General features: G+C 32.3%; 1 protein-coding gene across 3 annotated transcripts in view; it reads left to right on the forward strand.

Moving 5' to 3' along the window:
* Positions 1–7,346: 7,346 nt before the first annotated feature.
* The window catches only part of ich (zinc finger protein ichor), a 34,541-nt gene continuing 25,437 nt past the window's right edge, over positions 7,347–16,450 (forward strand). The window contains exons 1-3 of one of the 3 annotated variants that reach the window (XM_085193174.1): positions 7,347–7,585; positions 7,998–8,034; positions 8,106–8,228. The gene's annotated coding sequence lies outside the window, so the exon portion shown is untranslated. The remainder of the gene's footprint in view (positions 7,586–7,997; positions 8,035–8,105; positions 8,229–16,450) is intronic. The other 2 variants (XM_085193171.1, XM_085193173.1) reach the window with 2 other exon arrangements.

Genomic DNA, 16,450 nt, shown 5'->3' on the forward strand with positions numbered 1-16,450 from the left:
GAAAATTAACCTCAACACATCTCGTTTTCAGCCAACGTCATCCCATTACGCTACTGGTATAAATAAAAAGTAACATAAATATCATAAAAGGTAGCCAGAATTAGTTCCACACCAACCTGTCGACAAATATCTAAACAATATCGTTGTATTGAAAACCCCCAAATAACCCCAATAAAGTACTTGCGAACGCATCTTTTATTTGTTTACTTTATAGCACCTGCAATTTAGGGCCGTGGCGAAAGACCAATCGACTTACACCGTTAATAACTCTACTTACTAAAGTATTATTGCAATTTGTTTTCAAAATATCAATCTTATTTCTCGGTAATACTGTTGTTTAAAGTGCATTGAATAAATTCGTTGTCAGATTAGTCTATATATTAGAAATCAATGAATTTTGAACTCTATTGTCGTGTGATAGAGTTGTTTTTATTTGTACAGTGTGCCGCCAAAGTAAGAAGTACAAAAAAGGCTTTTTTTGTGTTTTTGTATCAGTCATTTAAGCGAAGCGACCGTAACAACAATATTTAACTTATGTCGGTCTTGGAATGGTAAAGTGAAGAGAGTAGTCAATGTGTGGGATGTTTCGTGAACAATAAGTATCGGTTTGACTCTATGTTACTTGTTCCTCATCATTTTTAATAGCGTTAAAAGATTTCTTTACTTTTTTTTATTATTATGATGGAAAGAGATGAAAAAAAAAATAAGAAATAAGGTTAATTTTACATCATATTATTGAAAAATTCAAAAAATAAGTTAGATGTTCTATATACTCGTATCTGTATACAAAATTTTTCCGTTAGTAAGTAATATTAAATAGAATGAAAATAACTTACAGCTAGAGTTATAAGGGGGGACGCAGATATTTACTATATAAATTTCTCGGGGATGTAGGTAAGAAGAAATTTTTAAATTCCTAAAGGATTGAGCAAAAAACGGCAGTTTACATTTTGTACAATTTCATATAATTTTGGGCCAATTGAAATAATTATATTAATTTATTACAATGATTTAGACATTAAATTAAAAACCTCAGATAAATATAATTTCAATATTAAAATTAATTATGTCTGGAAGAAGACGGAACGCGTTGAAATCTTTAACAGGTAACTCTGCCACTACCTATTATGCATTTTTATGAATATACCTTAAAAGAAAAAAATGACAATATAAATAAAAAAAAATGAACTTGTTCTAAATTAAACTTACATAAGATTCGTTGCATATCGAAATTGAGATTTTCGCATTGACTTTGCTCACAATAGAGATAGATATTCCATTGAATTTTTTACGATCATAATACATAATTCGAATTTAAAAGAATTAATTATATTTGAAAGGAGAAAATTTCTTATTGAAAAATATTTTAAGTATATTTTAAAATTTTCCCTATCTTCATATCTAATAAGCAGGCTGCTCAGTCCTTAATAGTTTTAGCGTTAAGTTATAAATCAAACTTGAACTTGAAACACCTTGTACAGCGATGGAGTCGGTGCAGTAGGTCATCTTATATCTATTTATAATAAACGTAAACTGATTTACTCAAAGGGACAGTTTTAAAATACTTTTATTAGGCTGACTTGGAACAATGTACTTAATAAAATCTAAGAAACTGAATTTGACACACTTCCAAATTTTTATTACCTTGGAGCTTGGCTGGCTTGAACTGGCTTAGATGACGATATAATAACGTGATTTCAGCGATCTGATGATAACTGGTCTTCACGGGTTACTAATAACTACCCGAGTTAAGGCTAATTTATATTGGTGCGCATGTAAGTGCATGTAAGTGCGTATTTTTAGTTATTTTTAAATTATACCTTAAATAAAAGCTATTTAAAACTTTAGTTCCGTATTGCAAAGTAGAAGGAATAAGCCTAGTGATGACATCCCCTTCTTCATTTGCCGCCCACTTTTGAATGAATGGTGGAACTTAATTACTTTTCTACTTTGTCTACCAGCGTGGGGACATATATTTATTTTCCTTAGAGATGATCGAACCTATAATCGTCGCATATACAATCAAACATTACGTACTTACAAATGGCAGAAACGCTAATATTCTAAGTTAAATGTTATAAATTCATGTCATAAGTCGGCCCCGCGCACCGCCGCGCCGGCCCGGCACCCCCGCGCCGTCCCGGCACCGGCCCGGCACCGGCCACACTGTAACGGTGTAGCACGTTTTTCTACCGAAATGCCGGAATGTGGCCCACAATAACGAGATAGATGAAGATATTTTAAAGATAATTGCAATTTTACTTAAAAAATTGTTTAACTTAAAAAGTTAAATCTAGTTGAAGCTAAGTAAGTGGATAATGAAAATACTTTTTTACAAAATTTTGGTACTTATACGTGTATATGACGAACATTGTTTACGTCGGTTTTGGATTCGGTCCCCATTTAAAGGAATGATTATATTTAATCTATTTTCACTTTCCGGCGTTGGTAGACGAAATTCCACGTAGAGTTTAGCCACTCCACACTCAATGTCTCCAAAATTCGGGATAACGTAGAAATGGAAATGTCTTAACATTAAGTTATGTATATTATTCACATATTTGATATTGCCGACCGTGCCACACGGGAAAAAGCATGAAGTTACTTTTTTTACAAAAAAAGAACTGGTGGTAGGTTGTGGCACTCTTCTTTCTTCTAAAAGACTCTATCGTTGCTAGATTTCCATTGCGACTTATTCCAAATGTTAATGAAGAGTGAAAAAAACATTATCGTCATGATAATGATTCATTATTAAAATAGAGCCGCCCAAGTCCACCAGTGCAGTATAATATAGTACATATCTATCAAAATATAATACAATTTCTATAATTATAGCTAACGATAATTCTTTTCTTAGTTTTGAACTATATTCACATTTATCTGACTAGGCCGCCCACATTTTCCTTTTTCATATTTTCCGCCCAGCTTTCGAAACATTGCCTATTAAGTGCTAGAACTCTCTCTCTCTCTCTCTCTTACTTTTTAAATATAACGTAATTTCACATTCACTTCCAGAAAATAATGGGCTCAGATCAACACAGTTCAGTAGCTCTACATAATACGAGAATAACTGCAAAAAAATCTTATTAATATTTCAATCTATGAAATATTGTGCAATATCTAAACGCGGATAACGGTTCAGTTTTTGACCGTTTCTTTTGACATCGTATATAGAAGTGGTTTTTAAAGTTAGGTAGGTATAAGTTATCTTCTTAGAAGAATTTTATTAACATGAGATAGTGTTTTTTGCCAAGATGGTGTATGGTAACGCAGTGTAACAGTAGAGACTAAACACGATCGTTGTGGGATCGACTCTCATTTGAGGGAATGATTATTTTCATCTGGGCACGTGTGGCCGTTGTGGGTAACGCAACGGGTTATGGGCTCGATTCCTTCTCAAAAAAATTAAGTGTTCAATATTTACGTTTTCCCCCGGATTCTGGAGGCATTGCTTTGTGGACCGAAATGGAACCGGAACGGACTGTCTTGACATTAAATTTCCTCCTTTGGTTTTCTTCGCGCTTAACTAACTAAAAGGAGGAAACGGTAGCTTATGAGTTAAACTTGTATTTGTTTTTACTAAATACAATAAAAAGAAACTATTCAGAAGCCGTTATATATAAAACTTCTCATTATTCTATAACAAATATGTGAATAATATACATATATTATGTTCTAAAACATCATACATAATTCATATCTATTAATTGACAATGCTTCATTCAAACGGATTTACAAGCTCTTTTGAATAAATAATAGTATTAAGTGGTTGTAACGTCATAAATCTAACACTGAAACAGTTTGAAATTAAACTCATTGTGAGATAACGACACGATGATAAAGAAATAAAAAGCAGAACAAAGAAAAATCTGAAATGTATGTCACTGGGACGAATCATTAGATGCCGAATTCGATGAGACACGCCGTGTGGGCTGAGTGAAGAGTTGAGGCGAATAGTATATAGGATATTAAAAAACGCTTCACGCTTTTTAGCGTATAGCAAGGTGGACAGGGGGAACCTAATGTGAAGGCACTACGTTCGTCGTTTGAATCTACAATACCATTTTGGACATAACGACAAAGACTAAAATTATTTACATTAAGTAGTTTTCTGCAATCTAGTTATTAAAGCAGACGGTAAAACTAACTCCCTATTATAACAAAACACTTACCATTAAATAATATGAACCGAATCCGCTATCGCTTATAACTTACAACCCAATGATCCGTTGTATAAGAAACCGATTCGCAAACCATCCATCTCTGTAATGACGGACTACTGTAGACGTGTCTGGGGGCTGGTACAACGGTGCTCGTGCCTGTGGGCCTACATATGATGAATCAGTTAAAGATATTAGCAGATATTAGATTAGAGTATTAAATTATAATTATAGTTTAGGATATGTATATTATTATATATTGTACTTGTATTAAAAAAATATATCGATGGCTTCTTATAATTGTTCTAAAGCTTTAAGCTTAGAGTTTGAGGTCATCGTGGTGGTGTTAATCACTAGGAGCAATGAACTATATAAAAATGTTACTTCTTCGTTCTGGTAGCAAGAAGAAGCTTTTATTTCCACTACTCAACTCGCAATATCTCGATAATTCTGGGAATCTTTACACTAAGTTCCCAGATTCCCTCTTCTTATCCTGCTATGTTCAGGATACAGCTCGAGGCTAAGAAAAAAAAAATCATTCTTGTTAATATTAATTAATACAATTATTTATTTATTATTCCAATTTCACTTCAAAAATTAAAATGGAGAAATTTAGAATTTTCAAAATATAGAAATTTTGACTGTATCAAACTTTCTTATAGTTTTTACTATATCTTTTATATTTAAAGAGCTTTTTTTTTTTTTAATTACAATATCTGATGTAAAAATTAGATATACACTAAAAAATTTCGTACATATTACATAAGTCGAAAGATATCAAAAGTATTTTACTTAAAGCAGCTTCGCGCCGAATGTAATCTTGAGATTTAGGTTTATCCCGGTGAACACAGAACTCGGCACCCATATGAATCTACGATTCTTTAGTCATATTCGGGGATATCGAGAACAACCAATTTGCCTATTACTTGAGCAAGGCTATATCACGTTAATCGTTTCGAGAACCCACTATACCTGCGGTCTACTGAGATTACTTTGGGCACTTGTATCTGACGTAGGCCATACGCAGCTCTTATTTGGCCTCGAAGGCGAAGTTGTTGATAAAAATAATGTTAAAAAATGAATTTACAATTTTATAGTAAAATACTAGATAAATATACCGCTAATAGAAATTCACAGACAAAATTCAAATATAGATAATAAAATTTGAAATAAAGAAAGTATACTTTTATGAAATAAACCGTATGACTTTCCAATATTATAATAAAATATTCATGTAAAATTTTAATCGACGAGTCACGTTTAAACATAGCTAAATGTCTCAAATCGGTATTTACGAGAAATTGTGAAGGAGGAAGTCGCGGCGTAGTGGAACGCATCTGACTGTAAGCGCGACGGTTGTGGGTTTGGTTCTCACTCAAAGGTATGAAATTATTAATATTTTCATTTTTTCGCTCCGGTTTCGCTCAACAGGCAATGACTATTTGGCGAAAATAGGGGGAACAGAAGTGTTTAAATGGGAACGGAATGTCTTGACAATAGGTTCCCTCTGCCCACTCTTTGTGCGGGATACATCGTGAGGGTACTAAAAACATCCGCATCCGCATCCGCTTAAATTTTGACACTGCGTCATGACTGGTCTGCATTAATTGAATTAGTATATAGTTTAAACATTAAGATATTTATCAGGTGCCAACTTTGCTTAGTTTTTCTTCATTTCTTCACAAAAATGCTTAAATACAAATTTATAATACAAACTAATATAAATTTTCAAAGGCACTCATAGCGCAGTTAACTTTTCAGTCAGTATTCAAAAGTGCTTTTATAGTTTATTTGAATAAAGAATATTTTGAATTTGAATTTGAAAGTTCACTTCGATCTCTACATTTTGTTTAATTTTGAAAAACTGAATTTTGGAAGGCGAAACATAATACTTCGATTCGTCTTATCGCATAAAGCATGGTAGACAGATAGAACCTATGATTAAGACACTCCATTCTCCACTTTCCGCCAAATTTTTGAGACAGTTCATATTCAGTAGTGGAAGTCGCTCTTATTTCTATTTCTCTGAATAATTCAATAAAAGTTGTGAGTTTCATTAACAAATGGAACTTGCAACCGTCACGTTTACATGCGTACTCTGCACCACGACGGGTAAATATACTTATAAGTGCATATAGTTTTAAGCTCCAATTTTTCCACTATTAATAAAATCTTACAACGAAGAGGACCTCGTAAGGGCCCGTAAAGAAAACCAACGAGTGTCCTACTTTAGAGTTGACTTACAACCGACTTTACACTCTTATCGATGTAAAGTCGACTCTATAATATAATAGTAGAGATTATAATACGAGAAAGTACGTTTTTGTAGGTCTGTAGGCCTGTGTGTGCCTGTGTGAGTGTTGTGCGCTGGTGTGGCGTGCGTATACGCATCGGTGATAGTATTGCGCAGGGGTGCTCAGGGAAAAGAGAAATGCGTCGCTTTTTTTAATACGGTTTTTTATAATTTATTTATACGTATGCAGAAGAAACAAAGGAGTGACATTTCGTTTCTTTTTTATGAATGTGGGGAAGCTTAGTTGGTCAAAAAAAATATTTAAGAGTTAATTATTTAGAGTTTGACAAAATATGAAAAATATTTGTTTTTTACACGAAATTAATAAACGCTACTTACTCATTTTTACATTTATTAACAAGGAAAAAATGTAAATTTAATAACTTAAGTACGGTAAAACAGCTTATTTGCTTTAATTGTCGGTAAATGTTTCAAGTAAATTACTGTTATTGATTATGCAATACGTTACTATCATATGATTTTGTATAAATTAACGAACAGAATTGTAAAGACACGGTTGGTTAACTATACTCGCAGTCAAGTTATATTAGTTTCATATAAAATCTTACATATATAAATATTATTTTTGTTCGTAGTTATGGGTTCGGTTCCCATTTCGGGGAAATATTAATGTATAAAAAAATAAATTTATATTGTTTAGACAAATGTAGAGCCTTGCGTTGGTGGAATCTTTACTATCCAGAATACAAAATCTCTAAATGAGAGGGAATTAGAGGACAGAGTGTCTTAACACTACATGCCTACCTTTCAAAATTATTTTGTTAACAATAAATAATAAAGCAATTAAATGTTATCACTATGACTTACGGGCCGTACTTTGGTACCATCATGGCCAGTGGTGGTAAAATTTTGGTGGGAGTGAGTGGGGTGCGCTTGCGCAGGCAGTCGGTCGACTAACCGCGGCGTATGCGCCCGCCTTACCGGTGTGTAGTGAAGTGCTCGCCCACCACGCCACAGTGTGTACGTTACTATCCTTAGCCAACCGGAACCGGAAATGTCATTGGCATAAATAAAAAAAAATAAAAAAGTGACGGTGCTCTATGTGAATCCGAATGAAAAGTGGACTTGGACCTTTTTACTTCGGTCTCGTTTTCTCCTTTCTCTATCCTTTGTAAATATATAATTGAATATTTTTTTTAGTTAATTTTAGTTTTTTTTTCGTTTGTATTTTATTGCATTTTGTATCGATCTTTTATTTTTGCCAATCGCATCTCTTTTTTCTGTTGTTATTTTTCTCTGTTATCTCCTTCTCTAACCGCATGCCATGATTTTCACCATAAATCGTTGGTTTTTGGGTTGATAACTAGAAGGTCGCTCGACAGGTTTTTTTACAGTTTTAACGGTGACGCGGTGACACGAATTACAATCTTTTGTTATTTTAACATTTAACTATTTTACTAAGTCACAAAATTTAACTTTAAATTTAGTTTAGTCATTAATTCAACTTTAGTCAATAACTAATTCAAATAGGCTTCTAACATTTTGCTTGTTATTATCTGCCTTGTATTTTACATACACTTCAGAGTTATTTTTCACCTATTCCGTTTAAATAATCGTTAGGTGAGTATCGTATAAACCGAACGGCAACTAGTTGTTTGGGTATATAGTTAAATACAACGTCTTTTTTCTAGTCTCCTGCCTAAACTCTGAACAGAGGACTGTGAAGTGGATATCTTGTGCTGGACTCAGTGTAACATGTTGTGCTGGATTTGACAAGAATTATACTACGCGACGGTCTTGTATTAATATAATAAGTGAGTATATTTATTATATATTTATTATATATTTATAATTATGCACAGGCGGCACAGGGGTACAAGCGTCTGTAAACACGACGGTTGGGGGTTGGATTTCTATTGGCGGGAATGAAATATTTAATATTTTCGTCATTCTGGTAACGAGTCAAAGCGCAACGTTAACTCCCGCCATTCAACAGGATTTTATTTTGGCGTATATTTGGCATTTTCCATCGGTCGGCTAAAAATGTTGTGTTTTTGAAAAAGGAATTATATTAAATTGACAACTGTTAATTGTTTGTTTATATATGTATATTTATTAATGATACAATTTGAAGCGAGTTAATTTTGTTTTTTTTTAATATGGTTCATAAAAATAATCATTTTTTTTTAGATTTTCATATATATGTTTAACAGATGACATGCTAATATTATGTTTAATGTTTAATGCTACAGTGACTTAATTAATACAATGTATTCTCAAATGGGAAGACTAATTAAAATTGTTATTAAAATATTTTTAATACTTATTTAAATAAAAATAGTCTTTTCAAAATTTTTGGTAAAATTTTATATTATTGATTGCAGCAAATTGTTAATAATTATTATAAAACAATTTAACAATTCATATAAGCAAATTTTAAAATACAAAAATTCTAATATGACTATACTTGAATTACTATATCTATTTCTACATACGAGTATAAACATATATAATATACCGTTCTGAATGTTTAGGATATTTCGATACGGTTGTCGACCCACGGCACAGGTGAGCGACCTGTTATAGCCAAACCAGTCAGGACCCAAATTAATACGATAAGACTGAATTGCTAAACGCTACTTACAATTTTTTGATTATTTTTCAACTATACTGACTCTACTATTGAAGATATTATTTTAAATAGTAAAATTTTAAAATTTTATGTATTTTTTTTTTATTTCTTACACTGGATTGAATAGAATTTTAATTCGTGACTATAAAATAGATCAGACATTTTTCTTTAAATTATTAGCATTATTGTGCTAATTACTTCTAGATTTTAATAAAGCAATTTTTATAATAGTTTTGCCTATATAGGCATTTTATATAAATTGTGCGGCGTTAAGTTTCGCTGTTCAACACGCAATGCATCCAGAATTTGGTGGAAAGTAGGGGACGGAGTGTTTTAATACTATGTTCCCAGGGTCCATCTGCCTATACTGTCATATGCGGATGCAGAGTGAAGCTAGAGTAGAATAAAATTAGAAGAATAGTGACTACAATAGCTATAAATTAACACTCCTGGATATCATCTAAATCATTGACTTGAATTATATTTAGTTATGTTTAAACAACGCTACTGGTATTTAGTGCTGATTTTACTTATTTTGATTATATACCAAGGACGCAAGAATTGTCCATCCGTCCGTAGTGGTCCGTGTCCACTCTATAAAACTCTAGTGTCCACCCCAAAATTCAAGGCCTCGACGTTATTTCAAAGCTAGTCAAGATCTCCCTGGAAAATATTTTTGACACGCCCATGCTTTTCAAACATAACATACACAGCACGCAAAGCGAAAATAGAGATAAATTCCCATATGGTTACAGACAGGACTTTTTTAGAACATACTACTTGTAACTTTTCTTAAGCGGAGATATTACTTAGGTATCAATAATATTGTTAAAATCATTTATTTTGTGCCGGTATTATTTATAAATCTCATTTTTTTTTCTATACAAGTAATTTTCCAAAATCAATTGACTATAGATTGTATTTTTTCGAATGGACTTTATTGCTGTTGATCCAGACTGGTCTTGACGGCGTCACCGGGCCGGAAATTGACTCTAGAATTATATTCACGAATATTCTTTCTGTAAATCAAAATTAAAAATTCAGGCGCTTAACTTTTAGCTCTAAGGCTTACATTACTGTAAAACTAAACAATCTAAGGTCACGATGACACACAATCCTTCAGATTTGTGACCTCATTAAGTTGTGTATGAGTCAGATAAGAAGCACGTTGTGAGGCAACGCTAAGTAGTAGGCGGCACACGGAAGGCGTGTTCAGAAAGAGACAAATTATATTACTCTTTATATAAGTTAGTTATATCATAGACTAGTCGTCGTCCGCAGCTTTGTTTGCGTCGACTGTAAGACATAAAATGGAAAATGCAATTTTGTATGAATTTCAAGAAATTCTGTGCGTTGTATATCAGTCACGCTGGAAGCTAAAAACAGCACACACACACAAGTGTGTTATACTTAATTATGGTAGACATTCATCTCGTTTGAAAACGCCTCATAAATCTTAGTGCCGTTTCAAATTAATTAAATTATCATAATCCGTTGGTCCGACCCAGAAGCGCTGCCATATCTCACTGTATAAAATGTCGGTCAGTTCGTGACCAGCGACTCATAATTAGATGTTGAAGGAAAAATTAAATATTATCTGTGCTCTAATTAAAACGGGCTTACTCTACCAGCCGTGGCACGCTGCAGTAGAGTCTCTACTTTTGATGTACAGATTTGATTAAGTATGCATAATTGTTTTAAATACATACTCGGTGATTTGTTTAAGCGGTTATTTTTTTGCTGGCTCATGTTTTTTCTAAAAACCAGGGGAGATAGAGAAAACCTACTGTTAAAACCCTCCGTTTCTCAATTTTCGGGATAATGTGTGATAAAATGCGGAACTCGCCTCGGAAAATGCGCCACGTTTTGTTTTACAACCAGAAAGAGGAGAAAGAGGAGATAAAAGTAATTCATTGCCTCGAATAGAAATTGAACTCACTATCGTCGTGTTTGCAGTAATAAGTTCGGTCACTTGTGTGATACATTGATGATTTATAAAGCGTGTTTTAAGAAAATAATAAAATATAATTGCTTTTACAATTTTTATATAAGAAAATTGTCCGGTGTTTTATTTGCGGTATTGTAATTTAACAATAAATCTGTATCCAATATCCATATATTCATTAAATTTTCACCATAATAAATAAATAAGTTCTACTGTATGCGGGAAGCCAAAAAAAATTGTATTATACTTTACAATAATTGTTTAGTTTTTATTGCTATATGAAATGGAGTATAATTTTAAATCACATTATTAATCGCAGTTTATAAGTCCTATATTAATAGTATATCAACTAATTGATCCATCTCTTTATAATAATTATTAATAAATGAACAGTTTGAAGTATAAAAATGATTAAAAAATTATTTAAATAATCTGTTCTAGAGTGATAGTAAGAAAAATATATTATCCGAATTGATAAGAACCTTCTTTAACAAAAACCGCTTAAATAGCAAGTAATTGTAAGCCGTCGTAGCACAGTGGCTTACCATCTGACTGCAAACGTGACGGTTCGATTCCCACTCGGAGGAATTAAGTATTTTCATTTTCATTTACTGGTTATGCAAAAAAAACATAGCGTGGTGTTGAATACCGCCACACGCCCATGTTTCGGAAATTAAGACATTAATTACCCAACTTGCACAAGCAACCACCACAAGCAACTTAAACAAAAACTACCCAACATAAAACAAAAAAGCGACGTTAGCATCCCAACAAGGCTAGTGCATTAGAAACGCCTAGACCCAGTGGCTAGGTCTAAGTGACACACATTCACAACTTTCACTCGCTGGCAGCGAGCATGATGCGGCAATGACCACGCGACGGTAATGTCAAGTGCGTTGTGTTTTCACTTCTGTGGATCTACTGTTGACGTACGAGTATGTACGAGTATGTACGTATCGATTTGTGGTATTGCTGGATTTAGTTTTGGGTTTTTAGGTTCGATTTCTGTGGTACTGAGTTCGTATTTTTGAAAGATTTGTAGTATTTTTGAGCGCCGTATTGCTTAATTTTGCTTAGTTTTTTGTTTTAGTTTTATAGTTTTTTTTGTCATTTTTTTGTTTACTAGATAATAGTTTATTACATTGTGCATAAAGAAAATAAGAAATCTTTAACTGTTAAAACACAGTATACTTTATTAAGCAGCCTTTAAAGTAATTATATAAAATTAATGTAATTTATTTAATGTTAATTGGTTGAATATTCGAAATATCTTCCTCAAATAAATAAATTTACAAATAAATAAATCCCAACTTTTTTTAGTAAAAACATTATACAAATGAATACAAAGAAATTTTAAATCATTTGTCAAACATACTTAAGGTCAAATAAAATTTAGTAATTTAGAACTAACACAGGTATTTCCGATTCATCCAAGGAGAGAGGTTGGTCCATTGCTTGATGAATCATTGGTTTTGTAACGCGTCAATACTCATCTCCGCGTCGGGCAGAGGTTACAATAATTAGGATTTTTAAGTAAAGTGAATAAGAAATATCCGTTTTACATAGAGGTCAAATAAATGCTCAGACTTTATCTATCGGTATATTTCTACTAAAGATGTAAAGCTGAGAAGTTTGTTTGATTTATGACTATGCGGGCAAAGCAACAGTGAAATACTGGTATATGTCATAGTTATTAAATTTCCCTTAATCTAAATATTAAAAATTTTAACAAGTATGGCAATATTATATAAAAGCGACTAAGTGCGAGTCAAATTCGTGCATGCAGGGTTCCATAGCATTAAAATAATAATAAATAAATCTATAAACATTGCAAAAAAATCATGTCAATAATACGGTAGCCTATGGGCTACTATACTATGGTATAGTATAGTATAGAGGCAACTGAAATACATCATCTGTGAATATTGCGATAGTCTAACTATCACGATTCAAGAGATACGGCCTGATGTCAGACGGATAGACAGACAGACAGCGAACTTCTAATAATAGGGTCCCATTTTACTCGTTGTGTACAGAACCCTAAAAACAATAGCTATGCTCATTTTCATAATTAGAAAAAGATTAACTATTATAAAAATTATAAAGTTTTCCGCCGTAGAGACTGCAATAGCATAGTCGACATATGGCTAATAAATACTTGACGATTATAAATCTAAAAATAATATAATTATATAAAATAGTAATCTCAATATAGTTTATATGATTAAATAGATTTTTTCAGTTCAATAACTTGTAGAAGACCAACACTGTAACTACTCGCCAAGGCGGCTCACGCAACGCGACGGGCATTGCCCACCGCGCCGCCGGAGAAATCGGTCAGCTGACAACCTTTCTTGTACTTGAATGGATACCAGACCAGAGTGCATAGAATATATACAATATATACATATACGAGATATATAACGCGAGAAATAATCTATTTGTATGTTTGTCTTCATATGACTTTATAAGACGCGTTTTTGTTAATGTAGAGACATTTGCGAAAAGTTAAATTGTTAGTTTACGTGTAAATGTTATATTTTTCTTCATTATTCAGCAGAAAGTGGAGAAAAAAGTGTTTACTACGAAGTTCCCTCTGCCTAAGCTGCTATTTGCAGGATAAAATATGAAGTTAAAATGAAAAGTTATATTTTTTTGTAAGGTGAATTCTAAATGAAACTGAAAATCTGAAAATAAAAAAATATATATGGAAATATATTTATTTTTAAATTAATTTTCCATAATAAAATAAAAAAAAAAAATCAACATTGAAACCTATTGATCTATAAATAGACAATAATTGTTAGTAAGTAGTTCGAGTGGTCTTAAAGTAAATTATACTTTATGTCATAGTAATACGGTCTGGAGTAGAATAGCAAGTATGCAAGTTGAGAGCACGGTGTCATGTTGGCGAAGAGAAAGCCGCAGCAAGATCCGTTTAGATCTATACCTGGTATACTTGTGGAGGAAAATTGTCATACATACATATACGCGACGTACCTCGTACACTTTTCTTGCAATGTTATTTCCAGTTCTAAGGCTTTAAATTGCACAATATATTTATATATTTCATTTTGTATGGTTTCGTACGAAATCTCATATAGATAGATAGATATAATGGTCTTCATGTGAATTGAAATTTTTCTGAAAAATTTATGTCCAAATATCCAAAGAGAAGGGTTCCAAAAGGTTAAATAATTTAATTTAAGTAATTTGTATTGAAATAAGTAAAAAAATTAACACTGGCAAAAAAGACAAGACTTTAATAGATATAAAATTTTAAGTTACTTATACATCGTGGTGCATTGAGACAGTGTCTGTAAATGCGTTGATTGTGTATTCAATCTCTTCGAAGAAACTGATTATTTTCACTTTAGGGTCGCGGTGAGCACGCGCGGCGTTCAGTTCTGCTTAACATGATATGTGTCATGAATTTTGGACGTTACTCTGAGAGCAGAGTGCCACTGAGTTCTTAATGCTATTTTAATATACGATACCTCATTGATATTCAATATTTAAATCTCCATATGCTAAGTTATCATTTTTTCTGGAAGCTTGCACAATTCGGAGCGCGTTGAATTCTAATGTACGTGACCCATTTTTGTTGTTAAATTTTTTCCTGAGATATTTTGTTTTTTTTACTTATCTGGGTTAGGTTAGGTCAGTATCTGTTTTGAAACTACCTTAATATATTACTTCGGTCTTTTTGACATTTTAAATGTAAAATGGTTATCTAGCAACGAACAGACTTATTTTAGAAAATGTAAGCTGAAAAAACACATTATAATTTTGACAAACAAATATTTAAACTATCATACGATCTTAAAAATTCATTCATTTCATTCATTCATTCTATTTCATTTATTCTTAATATTTACGCTTAAGCATTGTTTAAAATTATATACATATAATTAAAATAGAGCAGTTATCTGAGAGTTATAGACTGTTTAAGTAAGCAGTTTTATATATTGAAATATAATTATTTAAATTCTTATAAATATTCAAAATTTTCATACAAAAAAAGAAAAAAGAAACTGCCGAATTACAATAAATAACTTGACACTATCACGAAAGGGTTATTATAAGACATAAAGGAGGCACATGACGTGAACAATGCCGTCTTTATATTTTTGGTAGCATGTGCGCCCAAAAATTCGTATAGAGTGGAAGACTTTCTCTGACAGATGTCGAACCCTTCAATCAGTCAATATTTGAATTCAATTTGGTGAAAAAAAATGAACATATGTTTCTTATGGTGGGAATATTCTGTGTACCTGCTTATAAACATACTTTATACTTTGTTGCGAGTTTGTACTTTTTATGTAATGAATAGGCCAGTCGTGGCTCAGCGATTGGTAGCGTCAAGGTTGTGGGTACGATTCCCACTTGAGGAAATGAAAATGAAAGAATTTGAGCACGGCGTTAAGTTTTACCACTCAATAAGGAATATTTCGAATTCCGGAAGTGGAGGACGAAATATCTTACCACCATGTTCCTGATGTATAGAGAAAATCATGAAACTGCTTATGTAAAATCGCTCATTACTATAAAGTAATGAGCGATTTTAATAGCAAAGCAATATATAAATATTGAGTATGTATTAAGAAAGTTTTCGTTTTAATTTAGGATAATTGAAAAAAAAAAACAATTTAAAGACTTAATTGAATTTTGATTTTTAAATGTAGGCCTATTTATAGCTAGAGCTAAGTAAACCCAAAGCACAACAATCTTAAATTTTTTTTTTTCTTAGGATTAAATTTTTACATTTTTAGCTTTTCCTGAAACCATTATATTCATAAAAATATATGAAATAAGAAAACGCACACCTCAACGTTTTTTTCTGAGTCCCTCACAGTATCTCTTACCTGTCGGACCCGAAAACTATTTATCACGTACAATCAATTATGTCACACCCAAAATGGTTTCAAACCTATACTCGAGCTGTTTTGACATATAACAGATTAATAGCTTTCAACACTTTAATTTTAATGGAAATTAATGATTTTATCTGTAAAAAGTATGGCATTAAAATTTAAGATGGACGTTTTTAACATATTCAATATTTAATTCCACATTTATTCAATTTCCACTGTGAGAACTTTCCACACTGAGAATGAATTAAAATGGTGGGGGGGGGGGGGTGTGTGAGTATAAAAAATAAGATTTAGGTCTTTATTTTTTCGCCATTCAGTAAAATTAAGGTATTATTATAATTAAAATATCAATGTCGATTAAAAAGCTAGACTTTCCTTTCTTCTCTCTGGTGTCAAGGCAAAGCGCGGCGTTGAGTTACGCCACTCAACACGCATTGCCTTATTAAATTACATGGTACTTTATTACCCACCCTACCCTAGTAACCTATAATCGAACACGTGCACTATTAAAACGATTTCCTTCCGGAAGTAAACAAAGGGTGCATGGGAACTGGGCGGTTGTATTTGAGATGTACCATCTGATTA

The sequence above is a fragment of the Heliconius melpomene genome, chromosome 11, assembly GCF_056956725.1.
Source record: "Heliconius melpomene rosina isolate 202511_hmr_F chromosome 11, ASM5695672v1, whole genome shotgun sequence".
NCBI classification, from domain to species: domain Eukaryota; kingdom Metazoa; phylum Arthropoda; class Insecta; order Lepidoptera; family Nymphalidae; genus Heliconius; species Heliconius melpomene.